A 14,083-nucleotide genomic window follows, 5' to 3' on the forward strand; every position below is an offset into this window, starting at 1 on the left:
ACCTACCAATCACTGTAGCTTCCTTTTGTAACCTGGTTACCCCCTGGCTGAGTTCAGTTTTCCTGACTCTTAAAACTTGAGTTTCCGAATTCTTTGACGTGAGCACTGCGGGTTCAGGCGTCCTTATGGCTGATTCGTTCAGCCAGTCCTTGTTCAACATTCACCAAATTATTTTTGAGCACCTACTGTGTGAGAGGGAGGTACAGAATTGAACAAAACAGACCCTAACTAAGAAGTCAATGATAAGAATTTATATCCAGTTATTAAACTTGTATTAAGTATTCATCTATGATTGCCATAGCAGCATGAGGGCAACAAATAGCAAGGGGCAGTCTGATTTATTGGGAAGTGAGTCCACGAAGGGTACCCTGAAGAAATGGATTTTGTGTTGGGTTTTGAAGGATGAGTAGGAGTTACCTGATAACAACAGTGATAGTTAAGTGGTGCCAGACACTGTGCCAAATAAACACTATTACTAAAGGAACTAATTTACTCCTGTCAACACTAGGAGAGGCCCAGAGAGGTTATGTTACTTGCACAAGGTCACACAGTGAGTGAATGGCAGAGTCAGAATTTGAATCCAGCCAGAAGCCTAGCTGGCTTCAGAGCCTCCCAAGCTGGCTGGGGTCAGGCTGGAGCTGAGACCCAAGCTGAAGTTGGGGAAGGGAATCCTGCAGACCCCAGAAGGCCCAGTTAAGAATTAAAGACTTTGGCTTGAGAACAATGGGAAACCTTTGAAGGGTTTTTAGAGGTAGGGGGCGGGAGATGGGGGTGTGTCCTGGTCCAAATTGAAATTTCAAAAGATCCCTCTGGCTGCTGAAGGTGGGGGATGGGAGCGGACTGGGGCCTGGGGGCTGGTGGTAGGCTGTTCCCTTCCTGCCCAGATAATAGCTAATGGTGGATCTGGAGCGGGCCACTAGCTCCGCAGAATGGAGTTACGTGGCCGGAATCTACAGTGTAAGACGCTCATAAGGTAAATCCCACAGGGTTCCGGGATGGGAGGTGGGAGAGGAGAGGTCAAGGGTAATGACCAGGTTTAGGGCTTGCAGAACTGGCTGGGAAATACGAGGTTTGGTGGCCTGAGAGCATCTGAGTGTTGGCCAAATCGCCCAAGTCTGGGATTTCTGTTGGGGCTTTGGTGTGCTTTTTTGTTGGGAAATTGGTTTCAGATCACCTTTGAGTGTTTCCTGTCTACATTAGTTCCTTTTCTCCAAAGTATTTGTTTCTTGGAATATTAGAGGCTGAGAGGGCTTAGACTTCATTTTTCTTATGAATGTCTTCCTTTTTCAGACGAGTACGTTAATCTCTCTGCGCCTCAGTTTTCTCATCTGTAAAATAAGGTTAATTATAGTGCCTGACTCAGAGTTGTTGGGAGGATTAATTAAATGATACATAAATTGTGCTTTGTACAGTGCTTGGACGTGGTAAACTCAGTAGGTGCCGGCCGCTCTTCAAGGTAAAGATGCTGCTGCAGACGCTGCTGATATCTTATGACCAGGAGGGAGGTGGACGCAGGGGCGGTTGTAGAAGGAGGTGAAAGCCCATAGAAGTGACTCCAGGGCTTCCCTGGTGGCGCAGTGGTTGAGAGTCCGCCTGCCGATGCAGGGGACGCGGGTTCGTGTCCCGGTCCGGGAAGATCCCGCATGCCGCGGAGAGGCTGGGCCCGTGACCCACAGCCGCTGAGCCTGCACTTCCGGAGCCTGTGCTCCGCAACGGGAGAGGCCACACAGCGAGGGGCCCGCGTACAGCAAAAAAAAAAAAAAAAAAAAAAAAAAAAGAAGTTACTCCAGCTACTCAGCAAGCACATGTTAAGCATCCTTCTGTACCCAGTAACAAGCAAACTGTTTAAACAGTGTGCACAGAAGCTCAAGGAATTTATAGTCACTCAAATGAACAAACATTGAGAGAGTCCTGAGTGCTGGACCTGCTCTGGACTCTGGGGTGACAACTGTATATATGAAAACAAGTTTCCTGCCTTGAAAAGCAGATACAACACTTAACTTTAGAATGTACTAAGTGCTGGGAAGACAAACCGTTGTTTGAACCTGATGCAATGATCCCAGAGAGCTTCCTGGAGGAGGTGACATTTGGTCCTGGCTTTGAAGCAGAAGGAGCAGGCGCAAAGGTCCTGAAGGGGCTTGGAACTAGTTTGACAGGAGACAAGTGGCACATTTCCAGGACCCCAAAGTAGGTAGGGTGGCTGGAGTGCAATAAACAGTTGAAGGGGAGAACTATTTCGTTTACATTTCTATGTATTGCCATAGACGAGATTCCTGGTGGTCAACTTTATTTGTATACAAATTATAACTCCATACTGTGCAAGATGGTTCAAAATCCAAATCAGGGCCATGATTGATCTACTGAAGATCTTGTAGAGAAACTACAAGTAAGAAGAAAATGCCATTCATTGGACAAATATTTATAGAGTAACTACTATGCCCCAGGACTATGCTAGCCTGGAGAACACTAGTGAACAGATTCACAAAGCTCTTTCCTTTGTACACAGACAAAAAGTAAGTAAACGTAGAAATAAGGTGCTTATGTGTGGTGCTATGTCCTAGGAAGGAAATAACAGGTGATGCCCCAGAAATGTAAGGGAGTTGGCATCAGATGGGTAATCAGAAAAGACCTCTTGGAGCTTAGAGATTTAGGGACTAGCCTGGAGAGGGCTCTGCAGGCCTTGTTCAGAGACAGGATTTTCAACTGAAAGGGGATTTGCAGAGGTTTTCTGTAAAGGACGAGATAGTAATTGTATTAGGCTTGGAGGGCCATATACGAACTCTTGCAACTACGCGACCCTACCACAGTAGCATAAAAGCAGGCCTGGACAATAATAAGTGGGTGCCCGAGGCTGTGCTCCAATAAAACTTTACTTACGGACACTGAAACTTGAATTTCCTATAATTCATGCTTGCGGTACGCGGGCCTTTCACTGTTGTGGCCTCTCCCATTGCGGAGCACAGGCTCCGGACGCCCAGGCTCAGCGGCCATGGCCCACGGGCCCAGCCGCTCCGCAGCACGCGGGATCCTCCCGGACCAGGGCACGAGCCCGTGTCCCCTGCATCGGCAGGCGGACTCTCAACCACTGCGCCACCAGGGAAGCCCCCATTTTACTTTTATTTTTATTTTTTTGGCTGCACTACGCAGAATGTGGGATCTTGGTTTCCCGACCAGGGATCGAACCCATGCCCCCTGCCTTGGGGGTTCAGAGTCTTAACCACTGGACTGCCAGGGAAGCCCCTCAACCATTTTAAAATGTAGCAAAACTTTTTTAGCTCCAGGGCCAGACAAAAATAGGTGGTGGGCTGGATTTGGCCCCTAGGCTGTACTTTGCAGACTCTTGTTCTAAAGCTGTGGGAACCCGTTGGAGGGTTTTGAGTCAGGGAATGAAAAAGTGTGATTTAAGAGGGAAAGGTATGAAGACATGGTGTGATGCCAGAAAGTGGATGTAAGGAATCCATTCCAATCGAGCAATCAGTCATTCAACAAACACTGACTTCCCATGAGAGTCATGGTGCCACTGGAGAGGACCCATGATCTGTAAATCACAGTTCTACACTGTGGACTTATAACAGCAGGAGAGATGCAAGAGCAAGACAGAAATACTGAAAGAGAGACACAAAAAAACAAAAGTTGCGTTGAAAAACAGCAAGGTGGCAGACAGGTGGCTGGAGTGCAGTGAGCCAGTGGCAAATTGGTAGGAGTTGAGGGGAGGGTATGTGGAAGAGTTGTGATTTTATGCTAAGTGGGATAAAAAGCTGTGGAAAGGGGCTTCCCTGGTGGCGCAGTGGTTGAGAGTCCGCCTGCCGATGCAGGGGACTTGGGTTCGTGCCCCGGTCCGGGAAGATCCCACATGCTGCAGAGTGGCTGGGCCCGTGAGCCATGGCCGCTGAGCCTGCGCGTCCGGAGCCTGTGCTCCGCAATGGGAGAGGCCACAACAGTGAGAGGCCCGCGTACCGTAAAAAAAAAAAAAAAGCTGTGGAAAGTTTTTTAAGATTGTGATAAAATACATGTAATGTAAAATTTACCATTTTACCCATTTTGGAGTGTACGATCCAGTGGCGTTAAGTACTTTCACAATGCTGTGGAATCACCACTCTCTAGCTCCAGAACTTTGTCATCACCCCAAAAGGAAAAGCCCAATACCCGTTAAGCAGGCGCTTCTCATATTTCCCCTCCCCCACCCCCAGCATCCCTCAGTGTTCTTTCTGTCTCTATGGGTTTGCCTCTTCCGGGTATTTCATATAAATGGAATCATACAATCTGTGGCTTTTTGTGTCTCGGTTCTTTCACTTAGCATAATGTTTTCATGGTTCATTCATGTGTGTATCAGTACTTCATCCCTTTTTGTAGTTGAATGATATTCTCCTGTGTGGATACACTGGATTCGTTCATCCATTTGTCCGTTGATGGACTGTTGGGTTGTTTCTACCTTTTGGCTGTTGCGAACAGTGCTGTCCACAGAAAGTTCTGAGCAGGCAGGTGATGTATCTTGTTAACAGGATCCCTCTGGCTGCTGTGTGGAGAAGAGCCCAGAGAGGTTAGGAGGGGAGGCTGGAGATCAATTAGAACAGGATTCCTAGTCTTGACTGCGCAGGGTGAACCTCTGGGAGGTGAAACATGCACTCCCGCCGAACTGGAGCTGAATCCCCAGGTGATTCTAAAGGGAAGAAGGCTGGAGGATTGGTAACCACTGGGAAGAAGCTATTAGAGGTCCTGTGGGTGAGCAGGGGCGATGATGCTGATTGAGGGGATTAGGTGACAGGCAGAAGAGCCAGGTTCAGAACACACTGGCGGGAGGGCGGGGGAGGGGGGATGGGACGGGGGAGGCGGGGGCGGGGGCAGAATGCCCAGGTTTCTTGCTGATGGTTTGTCTTTTTTGTTTTTTTAATTTTTGGCCGTGCGGAGGGGCATGCGGGATCTTAGTTCCCCAACCAGGAATCGAACCCGTGCCCCCTGTAGTGGAAGCGCAGATTCTTAACCACTGGACCGCCAGGGAAGTCCTCTCTTGCTGATGCTTTGGATGAGGGTGTGTGCGGAAGTGGGGAGTTGAGGGTGGGAGTTTCAAACGACCAGTGGAAGGGTGATTCTGTTGACTCGGGTGGGGAGCCTTTTGGAGGAGCGGTTTGGGAGAGTCTAGAAGATGGGCTCGCCTTGTTCACTGGGAGGTCCCAGGAGCCCCACGCTGAGGAGTCACAGGCAGGGGACGTGGGCTCTGGTGTTGGAGGATTTGGGGAGCTGAGAAGCCTCTCAGGTGAGAAATCAGGAAAGACCCTCTGGACATGAGGTGGCGCCCAGGGTGGCTGTTATGTCAACAAGCATGGAAAACGAGCCACGGAGCTTGAAAAATAGAGAGATGAGGCGGGCAAGTCAGGTATGGAGCCAGATAAAGGGGTGCTGGTGGGAAAGTCAGGGTTGCATTTAGTTAGTGGAGAATTGTTGAGAGTTTTTGGAAAACAGCAGTGAAAAGGATCGTAGCCAACGTCTGCTTTGAATGTTTTGTTTAATGGCAGGTGTTTTCATACCCTTTATTTTTACCTTTTTTAATCAATTTTTTAGAGTTGAAGGATAGTTGATTTACAATGTTGTGTTAGTTTCTGGTTAATAACAGCAGCACGATTCAGTTATACATATATATATTCTTTTTCATTATAGGTTATTACAAGACATTGAATATAGTTCCCTGTGCTATACAGTAGGACCTTGTTGTTTATGTATTTTATTTATTTTATTTGTTTCTTTTTGGCATGTGGGATCTTGGTTCCCCGACCAGTGATGGAACCCTTGCTCGCTGCAGTGAAAGCTAACCACTGGGCCACCAGGGAGGTCCCTATCTATTTTATATATAGTAGTTTGTATCTGACAATCCCAAACTCCTAATTTATCCCTTCATATCCTTTAATTCATTTACTGTTGAGTACAACTTTTTGAGATAGGAAGTACTGTTCCTGTTTTAGAGGTAGAGAGCCAGGTGTAGAGAGTTATGGAAATTACTTGGGGTTTTGTCACTAGACAGTGACAGACATAGTCCCAAGGAGCTCAGGTCCTGAGTGTACATGTTCCAGGGGTTTCTCATTTGGGGTAGACTTGGAGATGGTGTGCACAAGGTGTGGATGTGTGAGTATGTGTGGAAGGGTAAAGAGTGTTCTGGAAGATTTTGCATCTGAGTAACGGAAGGATGGCAGAGGAAGTAGTGAGCCTGTGTCTCACTTCTCCATGCTCAAGTACTGCAGCCGCACTTGGACTTCTTTTGTTCCCCTGAAACACCAAGCTCCCAAGCTCAGGCCTGCCTCAGGGCCTTTTTATTTGCTGCCAGCTCCACCTGGAAGGCTCCATCTTCTTCAGCGGCTTTGTCACAGCCTCACTGGAAGCCTTCCCCCACCTGTCTAAAGCAGACCCCCCCCATCCTGTCACTTCCCTATACCCTCACCCTGCTTTGTTTTTTCTTCAGAACATTCACAATTTGATATTTTATGTTATTCATATATTTAATAGCTCATTACCTCTTCTGCTCCGCCGTCAGCTCCTTGAAGACAGGAGCAACAGACAATAGATCTTAGAGGTACAAAAAGGGCTCCCTGCATATTTGTAGACCACCTGGGTCCATAGCAAGGTGCCTGCCCCGGGGAGAGGTTGGATCTGGGTAGTCAGATTCGGAATCTCCTGTGGCAGCAGATGAAATGACTGCATGAAAAGGTCTCGAGGAAAGAAAAAACGTCTAACATTTCTTGAGCCCGCATGCTGTGCCTGTGTTAAATAACCCTCACAACGTCTCTTAGGCGAGGACTACAATCCCCACTTCACAGACTGGGAACCAGAGGCGCAGAAACATGAAATAACTTGCTCAAGTTCTGTGGGTAGGAAGGGAGGAATCTCGGAATGGACCCCTCTCCCCCAACAGGCTGGCTCTGGAGCCCAGATGAGGAGCATCGTTGGCTAGAAAGACAGAGCGGAGTCTGGAGTTAGAGGTGTCAGTGCAGATGGAGAGCTGGTTGCTGGGAGGAGCAGTGGTTTGTAAACTCGGAAATGTCCAGCATCAAACGTTAGCGAGAGGTCAAGTGGACCCAGTACTCACTAGGCTTGTTGAAGTAGGTTCTTGGAGGTCAGTGATGACTTTTAAAAAATTACTGCTCGGGGCTTCCCTGGTGGCGCAGTGGTTGAGAGTCCGCCTGCCGATGCGGGGGACGCGGGTTCGTGCCCCGGCCTGGGAAGATCCCACATGCGGCGGAGCGGCTGGGCCCGTGAGCCATGGCCGCTGTGAGCCTGCGCGTCCGGAGCCTGTGCTCCGCAACGGGAGAGGCCACAGCAGTGAGAGGCCTGTGTACTGCAAAGAAAAAAAAAAAAAAATTACTGCTCAAAAATAATACAAATATAAAATGAACACGTCAGAGATTTTGTCTCACTCATTATTAATAAGGGTACTTGTAAGGTGTTTTGATCAATTCAAAGGTGGATTCAAAGTACTGCAAGCCTAAGGTAGGAATGCTGAATTTACAAATAGATGTAAAAACTGGCAAAAACTCAGTTCAGTATCCACCAGGCACTAATCAATTGCATTCCAGGGGATTACATTTGCATTTCTATGGAGAAGAGTCATTTGCATAACTATTCATCTTCTGCAAGTTACAGAGTTGTAAATAGCTCCAGAACCCTGAACGGGTGCAGGTAACCTAATGGGGAAGCTCCCCAAGCTCCACGTTAATCTTTTTTTGCCCATTTCCCAATCTTTCACAATTTTCCTAATATTACATTTATTAATTTATTTTTGAAGAAGTAATATATTCGCATGGCTGAAATTCAAAAGTTATAATGGTGAACACAACATTGTAAATCAACTATACTTCAATTAAGAAAAAAAAGATACGGTGAAGTTTCCTCCCCCCTCCTGACCCCCAGACACCCAGGACCCCTTAGAGGCAAACATCGCTAGCAATTTAAGTATGCTTCCGAGAGATTCTGTGCATAATAAGCAAACGTGTTAAGAAAAAGATAGATACACGGAGCTTTGTCTGTTTAAGAAAAACAAATGACATTATATTTCGTGTTCTGTTCTTGTGTTTTTTAAACTCAACAATATGTCTTAGAGATTGTTCCATAAAAGGGCTCCCAGATTCTTTTTTTAAGATTTAAAAACACCGGGAGTTCCCTGGTGGTCCAGTGGTTAGGACTCAGCACTTTCACTGCGGTGGCCCGGCTTCAAGCTCTGGTTGAGGAACTAAGATTCCACAAGCCGTGTGGGCTGGCCAAAAAAAAAAAAAACCTGCCAAAAAAAATTATTTATGATTATTTTTATTGCAGTATGGTTGACATACAATATTTTACTAGTTTTAGATGTAAAACACAGTGATTCAGCATTTATATGCATTGTGAATTGATCATCACGGTAAGTCTAGTTACAATTTGTCACCATACAAAGTTATGGCACAATTATCGACTATATTTCCTATGCTGTATGCTACGTCTCTGTGACTTATTTTTATTTCTTATTTTTTTTTACGCGGGCCTCTCACTGTTGTGGCCTCTCCCGTTGTGGAGCACAGGCTCCGGACGCGCAGGCTCAGCGGCCATGGCTCACGAGTCCAGCCGCTCTGCGGCATGTGGGATCTTCCCAGACCGGGGCACGAACCCGTGTCCCCTGCATCGGCAGGCAGACTCTCCACCACTGCGCCACCAGGGGAGCCCTCTGTGACTTATTTTATAAATGGGAGTGTGTACCTCTTAATCCCCTTCACCTGTTTTTCCAACCCCCCCATCCCCCTTCCCTCTGGCAACCACCAGTTTGCTCTCTGTATCTGAGTCTGTTTCTGTTTTGTTTTTTTGTCCCAGATTCTTTTTTCACAGCTGTATAGTATTCTGTTGTGTAGCAGGACCATGTTTATTTAATCACTCCCTTATTATCTTTTTTTTTTTTGGCCGTGCCATGTGGCATGTGGGATCTTAGTTCCCTGACCAGGGATCGAACCCGTGGCCCCTGTATTTGAAGAGCAGAGCCTTAACCACTGGACCACCAGGGAAGTCTCTAATTACTCCCTTACTGTTGGCATGGTGATTTCTGAGTAAATAGTTAATTGAAAGGCATTAAGGAGTGGTGAGTAGTGAGGGAGAAGAGACTGGAAGAGAAGTTTTCTTAGTAGAATTGTACTGTTAATAGTTTCTACCTGAGTTTCATCACCTAGCAAATGGGATTGAAATTGATCATCAATTCTAATGGTGCCCACCTTACAGAGTTCTGAAGGTAAATGGGTTAGTTCACGTAAGTTGCTTCTAACTGTACTTGACACAGTACTTGGAACATGGTAGCTATCAGTATTTATCATTATCCTCCTTGGAGAGTTTTTTTGTTTTTTTTTAAAACCACAACTTAAAAAAAATTTATTTCTTTATTGACTTTTGGCTGCATTGGGTCTTCGTTGGGTTGCGCGGGCTTCTCATTGCAGTGGCTTCTCTTGTTGCGGAGCACGGGCTCTAGGCTCGAGGGCTTTAGTAGTTGTGGCTCTCGGGCTCTAGAACACAGGCTCAGTTGTAGCACACGGGCTTAGTTGCTCCCCGGTATGTGGGATCTTCCCGGACCAGGGCTCGCCCGCATTGGCAGGCAAATTCTTAACCACTGCGCCACCCAGGAATCCCAGATCTGACTTGTTTTACAAGGATTCCTGGCTGCCTCTGTGTGTGTGTGTGTGTGTGTGCGCGCGCACACACACACGTTTGCAAGGGCAGAAGCAGGGGACTCAGGTAGGAGAAAGGTGCAACCACCCAGGTGGGAGATGTTTAATTGAGCTCTAATACATATCGGTCACAGTGTTAGACTGAGGGCACAATGGTGAAGGATTCAGACCAGGTTTTGCCTTGTTGAAGGTCTCAGGCTAATGCAGGGTTTCTGAGCCTCAGCCCTGGTGACATTTGGGGCTGGCTAGCTCTCTGCTGTGGGGGCCTGTCCTGTGCACGGTAGGGAATCTAGCAGCATCCCTGATTCTCACCCTCTCGATGCCAGTAGCACCCGCTAACCCCTCCTCCAGATGTGACAACCTAAAATGGCTCCAGACACCGGCACTGGTCTAGTGGGAGACAGAAACAAACAGAGCAAATAAATATGTGCGCTTCTTTCCATAATGGTAATTGCTAGGATATAAAAAGAGCAGGTCAGGGGAGGTCCCGAATCTTTTTTTTTTTTTTTTGGCTGAGCCACTTAGCTCGTGGGATCTTAGTTCCCAGGCTACGGATCGAATCTGCGCCTCCTGCGGTGGAAACGCGGAGTCTTAACCACTGGACTGCCAGGGGAGTCCCTCTTCTTCCTTTTGATTTGTGTTTTCTTGCGTCACTTACATCTCTTCCCACCCACACTGCCGCCATCTGCTTGATGGTCAAGTACCATCTCCTCCCCTCTTTCCATCTTTCTTCCCTCCCTTCTCCTTCCCTCCTTTCTCCATTAGCGTAATCCTGCCAATCCCTCCTAGAAAGAAGAAAAAAACAAAACAAAAACAAACTTCTAGAGGACACCTCTTCTCCAAGGCAGGGACGAGTCCTAACTGCCTCTTTGTGGCTGTAACATGACTCGGTCAGCTCCGTGCTCTGAAGGTGAGCCCTTCTGTCACTGTGCCCGAAGTTGGCCTGGGTTCCAACTGGCCAAAAGGAAACAAAACAAAACAAGATATTTAAGACACTTCCCGGCCTCAGTCCCGGCCGTTTCACGTAACGGACAGAGAGGCCTGTTGCTCGCTGAAGGCAGATAACTCCAAGTGTGCTTATTTTCATAGTCAGCAGAACAGACTATCTTGGGATGCAGCTTGCCGAGGCTGCCGCTCTTGCTGCTGGTCTGGCTGCGGGCCATTTCAGTGGGGCCAGGCCTCGGCCAGTAAGATGCCTGGGGAAGGGAGGCTGGGGTCAGCCCTTTGCTCTCCTTGGAGGCCAGCTTTATCGCTGAGACACTCTGTCTGGCTTCCTTCAGACAGATTCTATCCCCAGATTCTCTCTGACTCCTGGAAATATTGAGAGACACGTATTAATCTATTTTTATGAGCTCATGGCTTATTCATATCACCACGGAACCTGCTTATTTAGGCCCTGTGCTGGCTTTGCTATCCAGAGGCACAATGGTCGGATTGTTTTCCTTTCACTGAAGCCAAGGTTTCCCACCTCGGCACAGTGGACGTTTAGATCACATAATTCCTTGCTGGGGGCTGTCCCGTGTGCGGTAGGGCGTTTAGCAGCATCCCAGGTCTCTACCCAGTAGGTGCCAATAGCACCTCTCCCCCCCAAGTTGTGACGACCCAAAAGTCTCCAAACATTGCCATCTATCCCCTGGGGGGGCAAAACCACCCCTGGTTGAGAACCACTGATTTCAAGGAATTTTTATATTCCTGATTTTAGAGATGGCAACGTGTCCCCCTCGACATCTTGCTGGAGGTTTGTAGGGAGAGAGGAGCTTTCTCTGGGCCTTTGAATGATCCTGATCTAAAGATCTCCCAGGTTCATCATTCAGTACTTAAAACATTGCTGAAGGAGTCCAACTCCTAAAAGAAAACACAGTTCATGCAGTTGCCGTTAGTAGATTTCAGCCTTGTTTCTGCTCTGCTGGGTTGGGCTTCTCATTTCTTTCTTTAGAGGCAGGCAAAAGTACAGGGTTTAGGGATGTGGAGTCGTCGCTGGATTGGAAGTCTGACCTCTGGCACTGGCTTGCTGTGTGACCTCGGGCAGCTCACTTCACCTCTCTGGGCTCAGTACCAGCTCTCTAACAATACTCCCTACCTCATGGAGTCAGTCTGTGTAAAGTGCTGATTTAGCCAGTGCCAGGCACGCAGAAGCTGCTGGGACTGCTCTGTGCAGCGGGGGTTCGAGAGGGGCAATCTCTAGATTGAGGCCAGCAGCATTTGGTTTTCTTTATTCCCTGCTTATCAGCCACATTCCATCAAACCCAGGATTGGCCCTTAGTAGGCCTGCCTTGGGCAGCCTTTTTCAATCCGTGTCCCTCCCAGGATTCCATCTGCCACCATACCTTTGTCTCTGTCCCCAGCCGAATTGCTGTTTTCTAGATAACCTCAGACCTACCCGAATGCCAACAGCATTCCTCAAACAGAGCAGAGCTGCCAGAATAAGCCGCCAGCTTCCTGCTCTTTGCCCCAGAAAACATTTCAAGTGATCAAGTGATCGGGGGAGGGGGAGAGGGAGGGGGAGGATGCTGCAGTTGCTTATGCAACCGGCTTTAATCCGGGGCTAAAATCCAACACGCCAACCAGCGCCGTATTTTATTTCCTCGTGGGCTTGGTCAGGTAGTTGTACACGAGATCCGCCACAAACTCATGCTATTTGTCCTCCCCAAAGCAGCACCAACACACAAACAGTATCCCTTATAGGATGGTGGTGCCGGGCCGCTGCCCCGCACTGCCGGGAGGGAGAGCGCGGTCTGATTAACTCTGACCTCCTGTCCCCCGTTTGGTCTCCCCGTACACGGTTCCACCCCCGGGAAGAGGAGGCCCCTCCCTTCTGGCGAGGCCCAGGCCTGTTGTCCTGAATGCTGGACCCCTGTCAGGCCACCGAGTGTCCCTCCCTGCGTCCCAGCCTCCTCAGCCGAAAATTCAGCAACAGCGGCTACAGAATCCTCTGCCTTTTCCTAGAGCCTGGGCCCTGCCCCTGCGGTACAGTGTGCTTGCATTCCTGCCTTGCTCCTGTTTGATACAAGTTCCCAGCCAGGAGGAATTTATGTACACACTGTGGGCATCTGTCGTCCACGTGGGGGTGGGCAGGGTGAGCAGGGCCTCAGCTCCACCGTTTTCTTTGTGGCTTCTTTGTGGCAACGAACCGTGTGGGATGAGAAAGCCCACGAGTCCTAATTTTAGGAGGAGAAGGGGAGACTTTATTGGGCCATAGTTTTACCTCCTGGCATATGGCTGTGTCACCTCTGGAAGCTTTCTCCAGCCTCTAAAGAATGGTGTTTTATTTAGCTTCTGTTGTTCCCGCTTGCTGTTTTTAAAAAAAACCTTGCTAATTAAGCACCTTGTCTTTAAAAAAAAAAAAAAAAAAAAAGCATCAGCAAGTGAGCACGGATGCTTTAAGATCCTTCTGGATTTGTTTTTTCTTTCTCAGGCTACAGACCCACAACCAAGGCAGCCTGACGGAGGAAACAGGCAAAGACCTCCTAATACTATTGAAATGGGTGGAATTATAAGCAGTTCTGCAACAGTAGTTAATATTTTACTGGGGAGCAGTGCCAGAGAGATGGGGGTGGGGTAGAGCTGTGTGTGAAATAGCTGTTCCACCTGCCTTTGGGGACCCGAAGAAGCCGTTCTCTGTGGAAATAAGTTTAAGCAAGAGTCCTTACAAAGCTCATGGGATTTTCTGCCACCGAGGGCCCAGTTTCCCAGGAACATCCTTACAGGGCTGGTTGTGTGGCAGGAAGGTCTAAGCAGTGGGTGTAGGCCTGACTAATAATGGGGGTTCTTGTTCCCTGGCTGAGTTTGACATCTTTCTTTCTCCCTCTGGATTTAAATGGCTTCTCAGCCCGAGAGGCACTGCCTGTGCCCTGGATTCAGAAGGTACACGCCTCCTTGGGAAGCCAAGGCGAGAGACAGCGGCTCTCTCTCTCTCTCTCTCTCTCTCTCTCTTTCTGCATCTGCCGGGAGAGCTGCCGCTGGTATTTTTCCACAGGCCTTTTCTGCGCTCTCAGGGCCTAGTTTTTCCCAGCCAGGCCCAGAGTCTGAGAGAGGGTTAATAGGCAGGAAGCTGAAGCCATCGCAGACTAATACGGAAGTCAGATTTTTGTTTAACTGACAGGTTTAGCAGGCCTCAGCGCTGGGGGAGGGGGCTGGGAGGGGAAGGGAAGTTTGTAGAGCTAGGCATGTGGCCTGCTAGGAGCGCCTTTGGCTTTTCTTAGGGTAAGGATGGGGAGGGGGGCCCCCTGGCATCCTGGCAGGGAGGCAGGAACCCATTTTGCTTTCCTCTGAGCTCTGGCTGGGGGTGGTGGGGTGACGACAGGTTCGAGTCTGGGCTGGGGCAGGCAAGTGGCTGTCTGGTCTGCTTTGTCCAGGAGGCATTTTGATAATGACGATGCAAACTTGACCACTGGGTTCCCCTCCTCCCCTCTCAGCCC

General features: G+C 48.6%; 1 protein-coding gene across 11 annotated transcripts in view; it reads left to right on the forward strand.

The window, feature by feature from the left end:
• Window positions 1–13,638: 13,638 nt before the first annotated feature.
• The window catches only part of ZMYND8 (zinc finger MYND-type containing 8), a 126,112-nt gene continuing 125,667 nt past the window's right edge, over window positions 13,639–14,083 (forward strand). For 5 of the 11 annotated variants that reach the window (XM_027078114.1, XM_027078121.1, XM_027078110.1 and 2 more), the window contains exon 1: window positions 13,640–13,868. The gene's annotated coding sequence lies outside the window, so the exon portion shown is untranslated. Of the gene's footprint in view, window positions 13,869–14,083 lie in introns of all 11 variants that reach the window. The other 6 variants (XM_027078126.1, XM_027078122.1, XM_027078130.1 and 3 more) reach the window with 2 other exon arrangements.

Source organism: Aethalodelphis obliquidens, unplaced genomic scaffold (genome assembly GCF_003676395.1).
Source record: "Aethalodelphis obliquidens isolate GAN/ISIS:26980383/991018 unplaced genomic scaffold, ASM367639v1 scaffold42, whole genome shotgun sequence".
Classification (NCBI taxonomy): domain Eukaryota; kingdom Metazoa; phylum Chordata; class Mammalia; order Artiodactyla; family Delphinidae; genus Aethalodelphis; species Aethalodelphis obliquidens.